At 37.6% G+C, this 7,247-nt stretch overlaps 1 long non-coding RNA gene across 1 annotated transcript in view; it reads right to left on the minus strand.

The window, feature by feature from the left end:
- LOC309629024 overlaps positions 1 to 4,501 on the minus strand; it is a 124,245-nt gene extending 119,744 nt beyond the window's left edge. Inside the window, exon 1 of the long non-coding RNA XR_014244813.1 lies at positions 937 to 4,501. This is a non-coding gene — a long non-coding RNA (uncharacterized lncRNA). The remainder of the gene's footprint in view (positions 1 to 936) is intronic.
- Between the last annotated feature and the right edge of the window lie 2,746 nt (positions 4,502 to 7,247).

Raw genomic sequence — 7,247 nt, forward strand, 5'->3', positions numbered from 1 at the left:
AAATGGGATTCCTTTGTGTTTACTACCCGTAGACGCATTTTATTATGTTTTTTACTACAGTGAACAGAACTACTATATTTAAGAGTTAAGATCACAACACTTAATATATACTAAATGTTATAATTTAGTCTTTGTGAAAGAATATGAACATTTGGTGACTTGAATAAAATTTAACTAGCTTTGCTTTTCTTCTCCCTTCAATTCATTGAATTAGTGACTTACTCTGAGATAATGCCAAAATGTTGATGGCATATGAAAACTTTTTGAATTTCAGTGAACTTTCTACTTTTTTACAGAAGAGATATCTTGTTTTTCTGAACAAGCAAAATAACAAAGGGCATAAAATGGAAAAGATTGTTTTTTACTGACTCTGACATAGTTGAATGTCTGGTTTTGGTAGGAGAACACTGAGTTTTTATTTTTGTGACTGCCCCTTTACTTTCTATTTTATAACCTTTTCTTGTCCTGTTTATATACTTGGGGTTGCCTCTAAGGCTGGATGGGAGCTTTTCTAATCTTCTCCCACATGTGATATTTTTGAACAATTATGACAGCAAAGGGTAAAAAACTCACTTATGGTCTTCAAGAACCTCAGGCTCTTAAACCAAGTCTTGCAAACTCTGAAGTCCCCAGGCATCAGAAAGGTAACAGCAATGTATGAAGGAGATCAACTTTGAGAAACATAGGTGGGACTGACATACAAAAAGCTGAACATTTAATGTATACAACTTGATGCGTCTGGAGATAAGTCTACATCATAAACCAGCAGTCCCTAACCTTTTCTGCACCAGGGACCAGTTTCGTGGAAGACAGTTTTTCCACAGACCGGGGTTGAGAGGATGTTTTCGGGATGATTCAAGCGCATTACATTTGTTGTGCGCTTTATTTCTATTATTATTACATTGTAATATATAATGAAGTATTTATACAACTCACCATAATGCAGAATCAGTGGGATCCCAGAGCTTGTTTTCACTTGCCACTCACTGATAGGGTTTTGATATGAGTCTGCAAGCAATTGATTTGTTATGGTCTCTGTGCAGTCAAACCTCTCTGCTAATGATAATCTGTATTTGCAGCCTCTCCCCAGCGCTAGCATCACCGCCTCAGCTCCACCGCAGATCATCAGGCATTAGATTCTCATAAGGAGCACGCAACCTAGCTCCCTCGCATGTGCAGTTCACAGTAGGGTTATGAGAATCTAATGCCACTGCTGATCTGACAGGAGGCGGAGCTCAGGCGGTAAGGCAAGCAATGGGGAGAAGCTGTAAATACAGATGAAGGTTCGCTCGCTCACCCGCCACTCACCTCCTGCTGTGTGGCCCGCTTCCTAACAGGCCATGGACCAGTCCGGGGTTGGGGACCCCTGTCATAAACCATCACCACAGTCTATGCTGTAAACGTGTCCATCATCTCCAAAAGTTTCCTCCTGCCCTTTTTATTTATTGATAATTTTAATAAGGCTTAAGATATACCCTCTTAGTAAATTTTAAGTATACACTTCAGTACCATTAACTAGAGGCTCTATAAAATGGTTTTAAAAAAAGAAAAAGAAAGGAACAAGAGGGAGAAATCAGAGCTTTGGACAAACTAGGGAGCTATTATACTCGAGAGAACATAGCTACTGCATACTTCCTCAAATTGGTGCCAGATCTCCTAAAAATTTAAGAAGTTGGACATTCAAACTTCTTTGCAAAATCTCTTGGCTGTTAAGTGTTGGCAACTAATTCAAAGTTAACATCAAAGCAGCAGCAGCCACATTTCACAAGCTATATCTCTGCAGGCCAAATTCAACATGCCCTGGGTCACATGCACCAGGACCCAAGGAACTTCTTGAACGGTGTTTTTCAGTCATCCGTGCAGTTCCACATTCCCAGCCCTCTTTAAGCACTGATCTCTTGGTTACTACATAATTGCAACAGTAAGCTTCCTTCTTCTCCCCTTTCTATGCAAACTTGACATTGCTGCAAAAATCATCAACAAATACTGTTCAATCACAGCACGGTATGTCAGCCTACAGTGGTTGCTGATTACCTTTAAGGAGGGCTACCAGATTGGAATTCCAAAGATCGAGGTTTCATGAATTTGAGCAAGAAATGAAAAATTTCATTTGATAAGTTTTGCTATTACAGGCTTGTTGTGAAAATAAAATGGGATAATATATAATAAAGTACTTTGTAGATTAGAAAGAACTGAAATATTAGCAACAGTCATAATTCCAAATTAGTATTACGTAACGGTAGCTTTTAAAACTTTATGTATTATCTCTCCACTTGTTTTGTCCTGCTGGTCTTCTATCCTCCTGTAACACAATATAAATCTTTTGTAGCTTTTCATCTGTGTACTTTGCCCCATAATTCTAGTTCTAACTTTATAGTCCTTGTCTACAGAACTTAACATGAATCAGTTAAAATGTGTATCCTGTCAACTAATACACACAAGCACAATGTGAGAGTTGTGAGTTCAGTTTTATTGGGGGCTTACTGAGGACTATAGCTTGGGAGACATCCTCTCAGATAGCTCTGAGAAACTGCTCCAAAGAGGTAAGGGGGGGGGGGTCAGTATATATATGATTTTGTAAAGGAGGTACGTGCAATCAAGCACGCATCTTCGTAGAATGTAGCTGCTACCTACGAGAAGGTTGCTGCCAGTCACAAGGGGCAGATGTCTCTATTAACATTTTTAGTGCTTTTCTAGGTATGAGAAGATACAAGAAATTGGGCTCATAAAATTTTCTCCTGAAAATATCTAACTATGGGAAGGCTTGTTTTGCCAGTTTTTCCAAGAGCACAGAGTGCCACATTCCTGATCTCCACCCTGAACTACTTTTAGGGTGTGTTGAAGATCATTGACTGCAGTGGCTAGTGACTTCATCCTTGTAGAGGCAGATGGCAAGTGACATACTTTAGTTGGCAATCCCTTGATTTTTAAAATAATACATGAATTAAAATTATGACTTTTGAAGTCCCTCTCCCATGAAATGGGTGCAGTTAGAGTTTTAGTTCCAAGCTCTCTTCTGCTATGTTCTCTTGTCACTCAAAACGAGATAAAATAGTAATAAACTCACAACGAAAGATATATTATTCAAATATTTTCTTCATTTTCAGAGGTGAAAACTGAAACCTAAAGATAGTGTGTTAACTGGCCTGTTGTTACAGGGCAAGGTATGGCCAGACCTGGAATAGATTTTAATGCTCCTGTCTCTTTCTAGTCCTTTCTCTACCCTTCTCAGTGCCTCAAGAATGATTTCAGTGGCTCTTCCTTTTCATGAGAGCTCTGATCTCTAGCTTAAAAATCTAGAATGTTGACCGCATTTGTTCTTACCTTACTTGCCCTGCAAAATGACACTTTAGTGTCTTTTCTGTAGAGTTTACTCCCCATGCAAGTTCCGCCCATAAAATTCTTTATTCTAGGGGAGCAAATACCATCTTGGGATGAAATACGGGGCAAGTATTCTATTTAAAGAAAATAAATTATTTTCCAAAATGCTGTATTTTCTTGCAGGCAGTTGTGAACTTATCTCTGAATTCTCGCACTGGTGCTACACAGCCTCATTTCTCACTCAAGGTGAGGTCTTAAGGCAAACAAGTCCCCAAGTGTTTTATCTGCTCTGGGGCCTTTGCTTGAACTACGCCCTTCAACTGGTCCTCATTACCGACATTCTATCAGTAAAAGACAATGTTCTCTTTCAGGATCGAGTACAAAACACATCATCTTCATTTAGATTTCCTCAGTTTTCCCTAATTGATCTACTTCATGTCTATAAACCCTTAAATATCAGCTTGTGATAAAATATTTATTTCTCTTGCGCTGTGGAATATTTTATTTTATATATATTTATTCGTCCCTTGCTTCAAATATACTTAAGTTATTCAAAGGCCTGGGATATTTATTAATTTTAATGACTATGATGATAATAGCAATAGCTACTATTTATTGTATACTTTCCATATTTTGAGCACCTGCAAAGTGTTGTACATTTAATAGCTCATTTAAGCTTCACAGTATTCCTGTGAGGTAAATACTATTATGAGTCCCATTGTACAGAAGAGAAAATGGAGGCACTGTTCTCTCATTTTCCCAGCAAAGAAGTATCAGATTTAGAATTTGAACCAGGCAGTGCCAAATGAAGTGTTCTTTGCATAAAAGAATTCAATACATTCTTTTTTTAAAAATTTTTTTATACAGCATGTTCTTATTAGTTATCCATTTTATACATATTAGTGTATATATGTAAATCCCAATCTCCCAATTCATCCCACCACCAACCCCCCCACCCCTTACCCCCCTTGGTGTCCATACGTTTGTTCTCTGCATCTGTGTCTCAATTTCTGCCCTGCAATCCAGCTCATCTGTACTAGGCTCCACATATATGTGTTAATATACGATATTTGTTTTTCTCTTTTTGACTTACATCACTCTGTATGACAGTCTCTAGATCCATCCACGTCTCTACAAATGACTCCATTTCATTCCTTTTTATGGCTGAGTAATATTCCATTGTATATTTGTACCACAACTTCTTTACTCATTCGTCTATCGATAGGCACTTAGATTGCTTCCATGTACTGGCTATTGTAAGTAGTGCTGCACTGAACATTGGGGTACATGTGTCTTTTTGAATTATGGTTTTCTCTGGGTACATGCCCCATAGTGGGATTGCTGGGTCGTATGGTAATTCTGTTTTTAGATTTTTAAGGAACCTCCATACTGTTCTCCATAGTAGCTGTATCAGTTTACATTCCCACCAACAGTGCAAGAGGGTTCCCTTTTCTCCACACCCTCTCCAGCATTTGTTGTTTGTAGATTTTCTGATGATGCCCATTCTAACCGGTGTGAGATGATACCTCATTGTAGTTTTCATTTGCATTTCTCTAATAATTAGTGATGTTGAGCAGCTTTTCATGTGCTTCTTGGCCATCTGTATGTCTTCTCTGGGGAAATGTCTATTTAGATCTTCTGCCCATTTTTGGATTGGGTTGTTTGTTTTTTTAATATTGAGCTGCATGAGCTGTTGTGGAGATTAATCCTTTGTCCTTAATTTGTTTTCAAATATTTTCTCCCATTCTGAGGGTTGTCTTTTTGTCTTGTTTGTAGTTTCCTTTGCTTTGCAAAAGCTTTTAAGTTTCATTAGGTCCCATTTGTTTATTTCTTTTTTTATTTCCATTACTCTAGGAGGTGGACCAAAAAAGATCTTGCTGTGATTTATGTCAAAGAGTGTTCTTCCTGTGTTTCCCTCTAAGTGTTTTATAGTGTCTGGTCTTACATTCAGGTCTCTAATCCATTTTGAGTTTATTTTTGTGTATGGTGTTAGGGAGTGTTCTAATTTCATTCTTTTACATGTAGCTGTGCAGTTTTCCCAGCACCACTTATTGAAGAGACTGTCTTTTCTCCATTGTATACCCTTGCTTCCTTTGTCATAGATTAGTTGACCATACGTGCGTGGGTTTACCTCTGGGTTTTCTATCCTGTTCCATTGATCTATATTTCTGGTTTTCTGCCACTACCATATTGTCTTGATTACTGTAGCTTTGTGATATTGTCTGAAGTCAGGGAGTCTGATTCCTCCAGCTCCGTTTTTTTCCCTCAAGACCACTTTGGCACTACATGTATAAGAATGAAATTAGAACACTCTCTAACACCATACACAAAAAAAAACTTAAAATGGATTAGAGACCTAAATGTAAGACCAGACACTATAAAACTCTTAGAGGAAAATATAGGAGGAACGCTCTTTGACATAAATCACAGCAAGATCTTTTTTGGTCCACCTCCTAGAGTAATGGAAATAAAAACAAAAATAAACAAGTGGGACCTAATGAAACTTCAAAGCTTTTGCACAGCAAAGGAAATCATAAACAAGACGAAAAGGCAACCCTCAGAATGGGAGAAAATATTTGCAAACGAATCAAGGACAAAGGATTAATCTCCACAACAGCTCATTCAGCTCAATATTAAAAAAACAAACAACCCAATCCAAAAATGGGCAGAAGACCTAAATAGACAGTTCTCCAAAGAAGACATACAGATGGCCAAGAAGCACATGAAAAGCTGCTCAACATCACTAAGTATTAGAGAAATGCAAATCAAAACTACAATGAGGTATCACCTAACACCAGTTAGAATGGGCATCATCAGAAAATCTACAAACAACAAACACTGGAGAGGGTGTGGAGAAAAGGGAACCCTCTTGCACTGTTGGTGGGAATGTAAATTGATACAGTCACTATGGAGAACAATATGGAGGTTCCTTAAAAAGCTAAAAATAGAATTACCATACAACCGAGCAATCCCACTATGGGGCGTATACCCAGAGAAAACCATAATTCAAAAAGACACATGCACCCCAATGTTCACTGCAACACTATTTACAGTAGCCAGGTCATGGAAGCAACCTAAATGCCCAAGGACAGAGAAATGGATAAAGAAGTTGTGGTACAAATATACAATGGAATATTACTCAGCCATAAAAAGGAATGAAATTGGGTCATTTGTTGAGACGTGGATAGATCTAGAGACTGTCATACAGAGTAAAGTAAGGCAGAGTGTGAAGTAAGGCAGAAAGAGAAAAACAGATATCATATATTAATGCACATATGTGGAACCTAGAAAAATGGTACAGATGAACCTGTTTGCAGGGCAGAAATTGAGACACAGATGTAGAGAACAAACGTATGAACAACAAGGGGGGAGAGCGGCGGGGTGCTGTGTGTGATGGTGTGATGAATTGGGAGATTGGGATTGACATGTATACACTGATGTGTATAAAATTGATGACTAATAAGGACCTGCTGTATAAAAAAATAAATTAAATTAAATTAAAATTTAAAAAGACGTAAGGGAAAGTATGATAACAGTATCTCAAATATAGAGGAAATCAATAAAGAAGTAAAGTTACAAAATGAAAAAAACAAACAAACAAAAAAAGACTGCTTTGGCTATTTCAGGTCTTTTGTGTTTCCATACAAATTGTGAAACTTTTTTTTCTAGTTCTGTGAAAAATGCCAGTGGTAGTTTGATAGGGATTGCATTGAATCTGTAGATTGCTTTGGGTAGTATAGTCATTTCCACAGTATTGATTCTTCCAATCCAAGAACATGGTATATCTTTCCATCTGTTTGTATCATCTTTAATTTCTTTCATCAGTGTCTTATAGTTTTCTGCATACAGGTCTTTTGTCTCCCTAGGTAGGTGTATTCCTAGGTATTTTATTCTTTTTTTTGCAATGGTAAATTGGAGTGTTTCCT

Source organism: Balaenoptera borealis (genome assembly GCF_965194805.1).
Source record: "Balaenoptera borealis genome assembly, chromosome: 5".
NCBI classification, from domain to species: domain Eukaryota; kingdom Metazoa; phylum Chordata; class Mammalia; order Artiodactyla; family Balaenopteridae; genus Balaenoptera; species Balaenoptera borealis.